The sequence below is a fragment of the Leptodactylus fuscus genome, chromosome 10 (genome assembly GCF_031893055.1).
Source record: "Leptodactylus fuscus isolate aLepFus1 chromosome 10, aLepFus1.hap2, whole genome shotgun sequence".
Classification (NCBI taxonomy): Eukaryota; Metazoa; Chordata; class Amphibia; order Anura; family Leptodactylidae; genus Leptodactylus; species Leptodactylus fuscus.
In genome coordinates this window covers 36753139-36767702 of record NC_134274.1, presented here as the reverse complement: position 1 = coordinate 36767702, position 14564 = coordinate 36753139, and the positions used below count along the sequence as shown (strand labels likewise).

At 48.0% G+C, this 14564-nt stretch overlaps 1 pseudogene; it reads right to left on the bottom strand.

The window, feature by feature from the left end:
- Positions 1-13132: 13132 nt before the first annotated feature.
- LOC142183342 (serine/threonine-protein phosphatase PP1-beta catalytic subunit pseudogene) lies at positions 13133-14352 on the bottom strand (annotated as a pseudogene).
- Positions 14353-14564: the final 212 nt, after the last annotated feature.

The window sequence follows — 14564 nt, the reverse complement described above, 5'->3', positions numbered from 1 at the left end:
TTACCAGCGGGCTATGTCCAGAGGCAGTTGCGGGCAGCGATTTCTACTCCCCATGACATGTTCTTTCAACTCTTAGAAGTGGATTTAGCCTCATGAGAGAGTTCTGAAAGGCGACCGGTCAGTCATGACCCAATGGCAAGGTGCGTAAGGCCTCTGAAGTTAAGGCAAGGTCTAAGTTGCAAGTCTCCTCTGTCTGGCACTGGCTCTCGGTTTGAATCCCCATGCGTGGCCTTGTCCAAAAGGCTGCCTTGCTGTGTGATCCTATGTGGTGGCTTGAACGTAGGGTGTAGCGAAAATGTTGCGGCGTCAAGAGAGAAACAAAGTAAGTTACTTATGGTTCAGCTGTCTCTTTACGAGACAGCTGAATTTATATAGTAGAATACTTCGTATTCCAGCAATAATCTCATCACTCAGTCACCATCATTACAATCCAACACTCCATAGGTAGGACACACGGGAAAGGGGGGGAAGAGCTGCCCGAGGCCACCCGGAGGCCACCATGGGGATTTGAACCCATGGCAGACGGAAGTTATGTCAGTGCAAGCTCAGAGAGTCTAACCTGCCATCCACGCAAGTCATCTGGCTGCTCTAGGTGCTTACATTTTTCGCTTTATGAAAGGTGCGCAACTGGACTTTCGTCAAAGATCACTTCAACTAGCGGCAAGCCAAGGCATGGCGAAGAAAGTGCTGTGGCTGAGTGGCTTGGTGCTTAGATGCTAAAGCCGGGAAGACTACCTGGTGGGTGTAGGATTGAATCCCCTGGGGATTGACTCCTTACTTATGCAAGCTTGCTCCCTGTGCCTAAAGATGACACGGTATTATTTGGATGAATTTTATAAAGCGTGAAGTCGCCTTGGACCTTCCCTTTGAAAAAGGATGCTGTGCGCTGTGAGCCGGCTTAAGCTCGGTGGTTGACTTCCCAAGCGGAGATGTGACGGTAGAGGGGGTGGAGATATGAGGGGAGAGGGGAGTATGAGAGAGAGAGAGACATAGATATAAGGAAGGAAGGAAGGAAGGGAGACTGGGTCTAGAACACAACATCACACAAACTCTCAGAAGCTCAAACTTACCAGCAATGCACGTTACCAGCGGGCTATGTCCAGAGGCAGTTGCCGGCAGCGATTTCTACTCCCCATGACATGTTCTTTCAACTCTTAGAAGTGGATTTAGCCTCATGAGAGAGTTCTGAAAAGCAACCGGTCAGTCATGACCCAATGGCAAGGTGCGTAAGGCCTCTGAAGTTAAGGCAAGGTCTAAGTTGCAAGTCTCCTCTGTCTGGCACTGGCTCTCGGTTTGAATCCCCATGCGTGGCCTTGTCCAAAAGGCTGCCTTGCTGTGTGATCCTATGTGGTGGCTTGAACGTAGGGTGTAGCGAAAATGTTGCGGCGTCAAGAGAGAAACAAAGTAAGTTACTTCTGGTTCAGCTGTCTCTTTACGAGACAGCTGAATTTATATAGTAGAATACTTCGTATTCCAGCAATAATCTCATCACTCAGTCACCATCATTACAATCCAACACTCCATAGGTAGGACACACGGGAAAGGGGGGGAAGAGCTGCCCGAGGCCACCCGGAGGCCACCATGGGGATTTGAACCCATGGCAGACGGAAGTTATGGCAGTGCAAGCTCAGAGAGTCTAACCTGCCATCCACGCAAGTCTTCTGGCTGCTCTAGGTGCTTACATTTTTCGCTTTATGAAAGGTGCGCAACTGGACTTTCGTCAAAGATCACTTCAACTAGCGGCAAGCCAAGGCATGGCGAAGAAAGTGCTGTGGCTGAGTGGCTTGGTGCTTAGATGCTAAAGCCGGGAAGACTATCTGGTGGGTGTAGGATTGAATCCCCTGGGTATTGTCTCCTTACTTATGCAAGCTTGCTGCCTGTGCCTAAAGATGACACGGTATTATTTGGATGAATTTTATAAAGCGTGAAGTCGCCTTGGACCTTCCCTTTGAAAAAGGATGCTGTGCGCTGGCTTAAGCTCGGTGGTTGACTTCCCAAGCGGAGATGTGACGGTAGAGGGGGTGGAGATATGAGGGGAGAGGGGAGTATGAGAGAGAGAGAGACATAGATATAAGGAAGGAAGGGAGACTGGGTCTAGAACACAACATCACACAAACTCTCAGAAGCTCAAACTTACCAGCAATGCACGTTACCAGCGGGCTATATCCAGAGGCAGTTGCCGGCAGCGATTTCTACTCCACATGACATGTTCTTTCAACTCTTAGAAGTGGATTTAGCCTCATGAGAGAGTTCTGAAAAGCAACCGGTCAGTCATGACCTAATGGCAAGGTGCGTAAGGCCTCTGCAGATAAGGCAAGGTCTAAGTTGCAAGTCTCCTCTGTCTGGCACTGGCTCTTGGTTTGAATCCCCATGCGTGGCCTTGTCCAAAAGGCTGCCTTGCTGTGTGATCCTATGTGGTGGCTTGAACGTAGGGTGTAGCGAAAATGTTGCGGCGTCAAGAGAGAAACAAAGTAAGTTACTTATGGTTCAGCTGTCTCTTTACGAGACAGCTGAATTTATATAGTAGAAAACTTCGTATTCCAGCGATAATCTCATCACTCAGTCACCATCATTACAATCCAACACTCCATAGGTAGGACACACGGGAAAGGGGGGGAAGAGCTGCCCGAGGCCACCCGGAGGCCACCATGGGGATTTGAACCCATGGCAGACGGAAGTTATGGCAGTGCAAGCTCAGAGAGTCTAACCTGCCATCCACGCAAGTCTTCTGGCTGCTCTAGGTGCTTACATTTTTCGCTTTATGAAAGGTGCGCAACTGGACTTTCGTCAAAGATCACTTCAACTAGCGGCAAGCCAAGGCATGGCGAAGAAAGTTCTGTGGCTGAGTGGTTTGGTGCTTAGATGCTAAAGCTGGGAAGACTATCTGGTGGGTGTAGGATTGAATCCCCTGGGGATTGACTCCTTACTTATGCAAGCTTGCTGCCTGTGCCTAAAGATGACACGGTATTATTTGGATGAATTTTATAAAGCGTGAAGTCGCCTTGGACCTTCCCTTTGAAAAAGGATGCTGTGCGCTGTGAGCCGGCTTAAGCTCGGTGGTTGACTTCCCAAGCGGAGATGTGACGGTGGAGGGGGTGGAGATATGAGGGGAGAGGGGAGTATGAGAGAGAGAGAGACATAGATATAAGGAAGGAAGGAAGGAAGGAAAGGAGACTTGGTCTAGAACACAACATCACACAAACTCTCAGAAGCTCAAACTTACCAGCAATGCACGTTACCAGCGGGCTATGTCCAGCGGCAGTTGCCGGCAGCGATTTCTACTCCCCATGACATGTTCTTTCAACTCTTAGAAGTGGATTTAGCCTCATGAGAGAGTTCCGAAATGCTTCCAGACCAATTTTTATAGTAGAATAGCTGCCGAGAGTCAACCCGGGTTGACTCTCTGCCGGGTTGACTCTCTGTGCTGTATTATCAAGTAATCTCTTTGGACCAACATGGTTTTAGCCTTAGCTTTAAAGGAGTAAATCAACAATTCTGTGACTTTTTTTGAGTATACCTGCCCAAATGTTGCTCATTGTACTTATTTTAGAGTAGGATTGTCACGTGACATTGATTAGAAGTAAAGATCGGTTTTCCTTCTAAAGAGATTCTTCTCTTCAGGTTTGGTTGGCTCGGATCTGTAATTTGTTTCGAGTTTTAGATGTTTGTTACGAACCATAGCTTACGTTGGATTACAACATTGTATATATCACTATCACAGTTCTTATTAATCTATTTATCCAATTCTTAGCTCTCTAAGGCAAATAGAAAGTTACATGTATGTCTATGGAGAAACAGAGTGTAAGCAGTGCAAACTCTAGGTGTGCTTGCTGTGCTTGCACTCACTTTTACACATTTTAACATTTAAAAAGCTCCAATAATTACCCTTTATTACTGAAAAGTGTTTGCCTGTTGTCTGCCACATGGCACTTACATTACAAAAAGCAATGATATTTAGAAAAATACATCCTTTTTAGTGGGAAAAAATTGTGCTTACAAGCCACTCAAAAAGTAATATAGATAATAAAAAATACACCAAAAATGACTCCTCGTAGTGACACTGGCACCTATAGAATTTGAAGAGAAACTTGTGGCAAACCGTCAAAGTGAAGTGGTAAAGAATGGAGTGTATAAAAAAAGCCACCATAAATGATCCCTTATTGGCATGAGTTACAATTACAAAATTTTAAGAAAAATTTGTAATGCACAAATATCGGCGTTCTTGATATGCCAGCTGAAAAAAGCTAGTATATATTATGATATGTAACAGATTCTATAAGAGTAAAAAAAAAGAGCTTTTGGGAGGCCGAAAAGAACCTGTTACCCTGCTAGTTATCCCTTTATGGGAGAACATCTGACAATATTGTGTTGGTGGAGTAACAATTTATAGATTTTCAAGAAAAATTTGGGGCACACTATAAGCATGCCAGCTGAAAAAGGTAGAATACCTTGTGACATGAGAAGGATTCTATGATACATACTAACACAAACACTTTAGAGGCAATATACACTCACCGGCCACTTTATTAGGTACACCTGTCCAACTGCTCGTTAACATTTAATTTCTAATCAGCCAATCACATGGCAGCAACTCAGTGCATTTAGGCATGTAGACATGGTCAAGACAATCTCCTGCAGTTCAAACCGAGCATCAGTATGGGGAAGAAAGGTGATTTGAGTGCCTTTGAACGTGGCATGGTTGTTGGTGCCAGAAGGGCTGGTCTGAGTATTTCAGAAACTGCTGATCTACTGGGATTTTCACGCACAACCATCTCTAGGGTTTACAGAGAATAGTCCGAAAAAGAAAAAAACATCCAGTGAGCGGCAGTTTTGTGGGCGGAAATGCGTTGTTGATGCCAGAGGTCAGAGGAGAATGGCCAGACTGGTTCGTGCTGATAGAAAGGCAACAGTGACTCAAATAGCCACCCGTTACAACCAAGGTAGCCAGAAGAGCATCTCTGAACGCACAGTATGTCGAACTTTGAGGCAGATGGGCTACAGCAGCAGAAGACCACACCGGGTGCCACTCCTTTCAGCTAAGAACAGGAAACTGAGGCTACAATTTGCACAAGCTCATCGAAATTGGACAATTGAAGATTGGAAAAACGTTGCCTGGTCTGATGAGTCTCGATTTCTGCTGCGACATTCGGATGGTAGGGTCAGAATTTGGCGTCAACAACATGAAAGAATGGATCCATCCTGCCTTGTATCAACGGTTCAGGCTGGTGGTGGTGGTGTCATGGTGTGGGGAATATTTTCTTGGCACTCTTTGGGCCCCTTGGTACCAATTGAGCATCGTTGCAACGCCAAAGCCTACCTGAGTATTGTTGCTGACCATGTCCATCCCTTTATGACCACAATGTACCCAACATCTGATGGCTACTTTCAGCAGGATAATGCGCCATGTCATAAAGCTGGAATCATCTCAGACTGGTTTCTTGAACATGACAATGAGTTCACTGTACTCCAATGGCCTCCACAGTCACCAGATCTCAATCCAATAGAGCATCTTTGGGATGTGGTGGAACAGGAGATTCGCATCATGGATGTGCAGCCGACAAATCTGCGGCAACTGTGTGATGCCATCATGTCAATATGGACCAAAATCTCTGAGGAATGCTTCCAACACCTTGTTGAATCTATGCCACGAAGAATTGAGGCAGTTCTGAAGGCAAAAGGGGGTCCAACCCGTTACTAGCATGGTGTACCTAATAAAGTGGCCGGTGAGTGTAGATCCAGAATTATCTGGCTGGTTATCCCTTTATGGGAGAACATGCTGTTGAGGTAATGACCTCCGCCAGAATACGGGTCACTTCCAGTGGTCAGTCACCTGCTCCAAATCAATCATGCATGTGCGCGCTGACCAGAATGAATTCCGACACAGAAGTCAGTGTTAATCCCAGTCCATGCAACAAGGCGTTTTGCCCGCTCACACAGTACTGAGGTTTATTGAGAAAGTCACAAATCTTATACAGGAATGCAAGAAAGATAAGTCTGTAAGCGTATATGTCTTGTATCCGAATACACTGGCGATCAATCATTGGCTCTTAAATTTCAACATCTCTTTAGGTTTCGATTTCCCAGGAAATGATACTGTCTTTCTTGTAAACCACATGACGATCATGTGCGTCAGCATCTGGGTGCGGTACTGGATACAGGCGCCATCTTAATGTGTATAAGGTATAATAAGCTTGCATAGAGAAAAATATAATTTCTTAAGCAGTATAAAAGATATATAAAAATAGGAATATATGGTTTACCTTCACAATCCCCCCTAAATTATATTTTTCTCTCCCTAATACTGTTGTTGACCGAGTTGACCTTTGCAGCTGTCCCATGGTGGGGAGGGGTGACCTGGAGACTTCACTTGACTACTGGAGTCAATGTTCCTAACAAACACCAACTCCTTCCATCAAGACTTATCACACCATGGGAGTCTGCCCATCCCTAAACCTGTCCCTAAATCAATCCTTGACATGAAATGAGATTGTTCTTCTTAGAACTTGGGGGTTTTACCACAGGCATATCTATCTCAGTCATCTGGAGTAATGAGTCTCCTTCTCCAGTGGAGATAACCATCTCTATGCTAGCAACCTTCAACATCAATCTCTTGTAAATGGGAACACAACAACACAAAGCAACCAGTCCCAGGACTAATAGTCCCATCATCACCATACCCAGGGTAATAAAGAATTGCTTCCATCCCCCGGCCCATTCCATCATCCAGTTAGCCCATGAGGTGTCAACTCCAGTATTTCTCTTTAATTCTCCCGCGAGTCCCTTTATCTTGTTTAGGGCCACCGTAATTTTACCATCCACCCCGGTATTTTCCGGAATGTATGTACAACACTCCTCACCAATCATGGAGCAAACTCCTCCTCTTTCTGCTGTGGCTAATCTGTTCTGAAGGGTCATTCTAGTGTTGGGACCTAGTTCCTCAATTATCCCCTGAAAGGCATCTCGGCTGTAATTGACAAATCTCTGCTGATTGTAACACAGATAGTTAATCCAGTCAGTGTTTTTGTTAACTTGCACTTGAGGGATTATAGAGGCAAATCCTGCAGCAATCTGATCTTGGGCTTTAAACTGGTCAGGGACCCCCCTTGGCACTCCAATGGCATATACACGCTAGGGTCAGACTGGAAACCTTTCAACAGGGCTGATCTTTTCTTCCTTGTTGGTGTCTGCGACTTAGAACCCTGATCTCCTTCTTCAGAGTCCTAAGGGGTTATCCTGAAGGGCATAACTACTTTCACCAATGTACACTGACCTCTCTAGGTTTGCGGTAGTTTGTTTCTGAGTCTACCGTCCCCACACAACCAGAATATATCAAACAGGGCTCGGGTAAGGTTTTGGAGAGAAGAGGAGGAGATGGATGAATTTTTCTTACAAAAATCTGGACCAAAGATTCCCAGCCCAGTCCCTGCTGCCTCATTGGCTGTAAAACAGGTATAGTTTCCATCATGGACATATATCTCTCCTGGGGGTCTTACCCTCAGATGACTAGTGACTAGGGGAAGGTATTCTGGGCATCTATTATCAGATTTGTTCCTTATTAAGTTCAGTAAGCAATCAGTAGAGTTCCCCTCAGATAGCTCGAAAGGAATGGTGGTCAAGTGCACATTGGCTGCTGCACATGCCAGACAACCAACGGTGATGTTGACTGCTCTGACTGTATACCTGACCCATTCCACCCACAGATTCTTCCTAGGGCTGGTTTCGGTTTCAATGGAAAATGCATCTTGCCAGGTCAGGCCCGGGATGGGAATCACCTCCTGGACAAGCTGGTCCTGTTTTTGGGTATCCATTTTTGAGGCTTCAGTAGGCCTGGATGAAATATCCTTAAACTCTATCACTCCCAGACCCCCGTTCAAAATTCCCCCATACATACCCAGGACATATTTCCCAACATCCCCTGAGGATGGGTTCTCTATGTTGAGGTATAAAGGGAGACAGATCTTTGGCTTATTGTCTTTGCAGTGTGCCGGGTTCCACACCCCCTTGGTCAGTGTCATCCGACTTAACAGAGATTTCCCATTCTTGTCTTTTTTATCTAGACCCTCTTGGGGACGGTAGGCCCAATCTGCTCCCGTGTCCACATCAGACCAGTAATAACAGTTCTCATTGCCAGGTCGGGTAACACACAAGTAAGCTTGACACACCCCCCCCCCCCCCCCCTTGCATGTACGTTGGGTCATAGTGGAAATTTAGACATTCAACCACATTACAGAAATCGAACTGGTAGGTGATTACCAGGGCCGTGGTATTTATCCAAAAAATGGTACTGGGAAGGCTGAGTACTCCTGGAGTCAAAATACTCAGTACTATAAAAAGGATATGCATTATTCTGCTTCGAGTGAAGATCTCTTGCAGTGAGAAGCGTGGATCCAGAGGTCCTTCCCTTCAAGCTTCACAGCAGTGGGAGTGATCAGCAGGACTCGATAGGGACCCTCAAATCTTGGTTCCAAACAGTCTTTTCTGACATGCTTCTTCAGGTACACACTATCCCCTGGCTTGAAGGGATGCACTGTGTCACCTGTGGACTCTGGAAAAGAAGCAGAGACTAGAGAGCGGGAGTTAGACAATTCTTGAGCAAGAGAAATCACAAACTGCACAAGCTTATCCTGACCTTTCTGCAACTCTTGAGTCTCTATCTCAGCTATCTTAGGTGGGGAACTAAACAGAATCTCATAGGGAGTAAGCCCATGCTTAGACTGTGGGGTATGTCTGACATGATACAGAGCTATGGACAGCAACTCTGGCCAGGGAAGAGGGCTATCCTGACTCATCTTGAGAAGTTTTGTCTTGAGAGTACCGGTCATCCTTTCAACCTTCCCTGAACTCTGTGGATGGTAAGGTGTATGAAGACCTTGATGGGCACCCAACATGAACCATAGTTCTGAAAACACTGAGGCTGCGAAAGATGGACCTTGATCACTTTCGATGACCTCTGGGATACCAAATCTGCAGGCAATCATAAGTTGAAGATCTTGGTGTAGTCTGGCAGGCCCAACGCAGGTGCTTGGACTATGGCATTCTTCAGGAAGAGGAAACAATCCATGTAAGTCTGGTGAGTAAGGGGGTCACAGATTTCATCTGGGTCAGGGGGAGGGAACGGGCTGCACTTGAGAGTCTCATAGAGAGGCTGCATGTGCTCTGAAGCATCTGGAATCCATTGTCGACAATAGGTGACTAGTCCCAGGAAAGTTTGCATTTTAGCAGTTGTGGTGGGGTACGGTATGGACCAGATGTGTTGTTTCCTCTCATCCGTGAGATGCCTGACCCCTTGTGAAACACAATGTCCCAAGAATACAACTTTTGGAAGGCACCACTGGACTTTGGCCTTGGAGACTCTGCAGTTGATGATAGAGAGATGTTGCAGTAGGGAGATTGACAAATCTTCCATTTCAGGGTAGGTTAAAGGACCACACAAGAGAAGGTCATCCACATATTGGAGCAGGGTGGCCTGAGGGTGCCTTGCAGTCCAAGGTGAAAGACAAAGTTTCAAGGCTTGGGTGAACTGATTAGGACTGTTTTGCGCTCCTTGTGGTGTTCTGGTCCATGTGAGTTGGGACCCTCGAAAGGTGAAGGCAAAAAGTAACTGTGAGTTTTCATGGAGTGGGACACTGAAGAATGCGTTCGCTAAGTCGATTACCGTAAACAAACAAGCATCTTGAGGGACACCACTGAGCAAGGTGTTTGGGTTGGGTACCACAGGAGTCTCAAGTATGGTGGCAGCATTCACAGCTCTGAGATCTTGTACTAGGCGGTATCTATCAGGTTGGCCTTTGACCGTTTTCTTCTTGACTGGGAACAAGGGCGTATTGCAGGGTGATGTGCAGACTTTGAGGACCCCAATGGACAGATATGCTGCAATCTGCTCTCCAAGGCTAACTTCTTGGGCCTGTTTGAGTGGATACTGTGGAACACGAGGGAAGGAGACACCTTCCTTTAAACGTACCACTACAGGATGCACAGGGAGTAAACCCACATCATCAGGACCAGGGTGGTGGGAAGACTCTCAAGAACATACTGAGGAATTCCAGAATGTGGGTTATGCTCCTCCTGGAGAACCATCAACGGCAGAGCCTTTAGGATGCAGACTCCTGTGGTGGGGTCGTCATCATCCGGGCGTCTGAGTCTGAGTTGCATACCATCAGTATCATAGGTAATCTGTGCTTGAAGTTTCTTCAGTAAGTCTGAGCCTAATAAGTTCAGTGGGCACGTGTCTGAGACAAGAAATCTTGCGGTGACATCTGGGAAAGGACCCAAGGGAACTGGGACCGTTAGCCTGTTTTTCTGGCGTTTGCCTTCAAGTCCTATACAGGACATCCAATCATCAGAGAGTTCAACTGTAGGAGGCAACTTGGACTTGTGAATAACAGAAGTGGACGCCCCTGAATCCACCAAGAAGTCCATAGGCACATCAGCCACGGTCAAAGTAACTTTGCCACACGTGGGAGATGAGCCCACAACAGCCATGGCGGGCCCAGGTTGTCTTCCCCGTCACTGGCGAGGCCAGTCAGCTTGGTTGACAGGTCCAGTGGGCACATTATTTCCCCGGTATCCGGTGTTCCTGGGTCTGTGGGGACACTGTCTTTTGAAATGGCCGACCTGTCCACACTCCCAGCAAAGGCGGGGTGGTCTGGGAATGTTAGGGACTCCCCGATACTGTATCATCTGTGCAGGCTGAGGTAGTTGATATTGGTCATAAATCTGATAAGGATTGACTGGAGGGGGGTATGGGCCAATAAGAGGGGCCTGCTGGGCCAAGGCCTGTTGTGGGGGTACCTGACCAGTGGGAGCCGATGAGGGGACCGCAGGAAGAACAGGGCATAAAATAGAATCTGCATCATTTTCTTCCTGCACCATGAGAGCCGCGGCCTTCTTTTTGGCTTTCTCAGGCCCTTCTTTGGTCATAGATCGGGCGAACCCCTTGGCCACTGTCACAGCATCTTGATTGGTACCACTTACACAATCAGGTCGGATGGCAAGAACCCTGTCTTTCAGTGGTTCCCGGAGGCCTTCCACAAAGGCTTTGGTGAGGAGTAATCTGTGCGCCTTGGCCTGGTGTGAGAATCCCAAATCATCGAACATCTGATTGAGTCTGGAGGAATATTGGTCAACTGTCTCTTGGGGGCCCTGCACCACATCTTGCAGTGACCCTTGTTGTTCAGTGAGAGCTTCCTGTGCCCACAACTTCAGTTTCTGACAGTAAGACTGCCCTGAAGAAAAGGTATCAGTTGCTGGTGACTGGCTGGCATCAAAGGCTGAGGCCATCAGTGGAAGGAAGCTGTAAGAGGCCTTGATGTCAGTTAATGCCTGCAGATCTTGCCAGGTGGCTGCATATGTCTTCTGAATTTGACACATACGTCGATAAAAGGGCATGGGTTGCTTTTCAGGGTCAGGCATGGTGGACACTAAGGTAGATACTTGTTGAGGAGTAAATTTAACATATCTTAGTTCTCCTTTCTCCGGGGGTGGCAGTGGATTTGGCGACTTGAGCCAAGATTCTATGGCTGGATTAGTCTGAGACTCCTTCAGAGGTTGACTGGGTGGCGTACTCACCATGAGCGGTGGAAACGCTAGAGAGGGGGTATCAGACCTCTCAGGCTTGACTGTGGGACTCTCCTTCAAACACGCTTCTAGTAATGGCAACTTGTCTGGGTCATCAGTGACCACCCGGATATCATTGAGTTGGGTGCTTTGGGTAGCGATAAAGGTCTTGATAGTATCCATGAGAATCGGTATTGCCCTCTGGGCCGGGAATTTAAACAACCCGGTGGATATCAGTGGAAAGATGACAGATTGGATACCTCGTTGGCTAGAGGGTGTGGAGGACAGGTAATCGAGTACATTCCAAACAACTGTCTGTAATAACTTCTCGCATTCATGAGCCCGACTTGAGTCATAACAGGGGCCCACTGCATGCACAATTAGGACATTTGGAAGGTTACCAGGACCGGTGACAGCTATCCCAACAGTAGGGACTGAGCCCTGTTCGACTATCAGATCACAGTCTCTTTGAAGACTTGGGCCGGCAGCCAGGGACAGTGTTCTAGCTAGGCCTCCCACATGCTTCAGCTGTTCATTGGCAGGATTCACAATGACATCAGCAGTGGTGGTGGTAATATCTCCTAATCCCACGGTCAAGACAATCTGGCGGCCTGTGTTCCCTACATAGCTCTTGCAGGTCTTATTGCTCCATTGCTCAGCGGGCCGGAGCAGGGCTGCCGGAGGCCTAGCTGGCATGACCATTTCCGGTTGCACTGGAGTGGCCGATGTAACAACCGGAGGAGGAGGTGGAGGAGAAGGAGGTGGAGATGGAGGAGGAGGAGGCTTTGAGGACCTGGGTTTAGGGTTGGTTTGCGGAAGGGGGATCAGTGGCTCTTGAAGAGGTTTGGGTGGAAGAGGCAGAGTATCATCGTCCGGGTCAGCCCACTCAGATCTCTCACTGGTGGATTGGGCTTCGGGGTCAACCTCCTGTCTCCTGGCCCGGAGCACAGCTAATGCTTCCGGAGTGCTGAAACAGTCCATCATATTAGGAACTACTGGAAAAATGGCAGTCGCAGGCTTGAGGCCTTGCGTGTCACCATGCGGTTCACTAGAGGCCGGGACGGAAGTAGGGCCCTGGTAGTAAGCACCGGAAGGGGTAAGCACTGGATATAGAGGGGCGGTGGGCTGAGTATGTGTCACGTCACCAGGAGGAGGAGGAGGAGGGGCCTTTGATTCCTTCCCCTCGAGCTGTGGCTTGTGCGTTCCACAGTTAGAACAGACGTCACGCCAGTCAGGGTTTTGTACACCACAATTAAAACATGTCCACGCCCCCAGCTTGGTCTCAGCGCCATCTTGGTAGGGCGGTGGCGCAGGATTCTTGGAAACAACCATCTCAGACTTTGTGACATTCTTTACATAGCCATAGATCTCTTCACCCCCCGAATCTCCTGTAACTGCTTTCACTTCTTCAAATCCTTCAGCTTGCAGTGCTCGTGCCACTCGGAGCTGGGCTTGAGCCGTCTCCAAGAGACCCTTATCTTCCAACATTCCTCGTCGTCCAGCGTCCAGGGTCCGGCACAGGTCGGTCGTCCACGGTGGTCCTATACCGTAGTCCCTGTTCAGGCGCCACTTGTTTTTGGGGGAGTGGGGGGTGGGGAGGTTTGGGGTATGAAGCAGATTTGGACAAGAACTCTTTTTGGAATCCTTTTACCTGTCTCGTGAAGGTAAACGCGTGCAACATTTTAAAAGGGGGGTCAGAATGGCTGGGTGATGTTAACAGTGCACACTTATTATAAGGTGGAGTTTGTCTTGAAGGAGGATCTAGGTGCTGTCTTATCGGCAGGATATGCTCTTCACCTCTTCTTGGGAGGATTGGCTGTCCGGGGAGGTGTCACAGGGCGCCCTGAGTTCAATCCCCGATACTGATACTTTGCTTTCTTTTCTGAGGGTTTCAGGATCTGGAAGGAGCACATCAGGGTTTCATCCACACTCATCATGCCACCAGCATTATCAAACTCCCCACAGTAATTTGGGGCAGAGAACAGGGTGACCAGCTGCCGCTTGGCAAAAAATTCATAGCCATCTTCTACTACCTGATGGGCCCGACAGATCAGGTCCAGGTCGTGCCGATTCAAGAATTTGCTAACCACATCTGCTCCAAAGGTGAAGGAGACACCACGGTCATTCTCGCCCCAACCCTGCACATCTTTATCCGGATCTGACCACAGGAGGTCACAGAGCAAACCTGTGTCCGGGACGTCTGTAGGCCTCATGATTCTTCTGATTTGTTCCATAGACTGTAGGTCTGGGGAGAGACCTCCGTGGCAGCAGAAGATCTTCTCATCCACAATGGCAGCAATCGGCAGGCAGTTGAAGCAGTCAGTAAATGTCTTCCACAGCTTTATGTTAAACCTCCGTTTGCACTCATCGTAGAAGCCATAAATGCGGTTGATGCTCGCACACTCGTGGTTTCCTCTGAGCAGAAAGAAGTTCTCGGGGTATTTTATTTTATAGGCCAGCAGCAGGCAGATGGTTTCCAGCGACTGCTTCCCTCTGTCCACATAATCCCCCAGGAAGAGGTAGTTTGCTTCTGGGGGGAAGCCGCCATACTCAAACAACCGGAGTAAGTCTGTGTACTGGCCATGGATGTCACCGCAAATCTTGAGTGGAGCCTCCAGTTCCAGCAGGATGGGCTGACTGAGGAAAATTTCCCTGGACTTTATACAGAGACCACGCACCTCGGCCTCCGTCATCTGCACAATCTTTCCGGGGCGACATCCTCGCACCTCCAGCAGGCGACTGATGAGACTGTCCACGTTCAGCTCTCCATCCGCCATTTTGCGCTTCCCTCACCAGAGCTGAACGTGGACAGTCTCATCAGTCGCCTGCTGGAGGTGCGAGGATGTCGCCCCAGAAAGATTGTGCAGATGACGGAGGCCGAGGTGCGTGGTCTCTCTCACATCAACACTGTTTTGGTGGATTGTCAGTTTAACAGAGTTTGAAGGAAAATTTGTGGCGCACCATCAGTGTACCCGCCATTTTATAAAGTAATAAATCATTTAATGTAG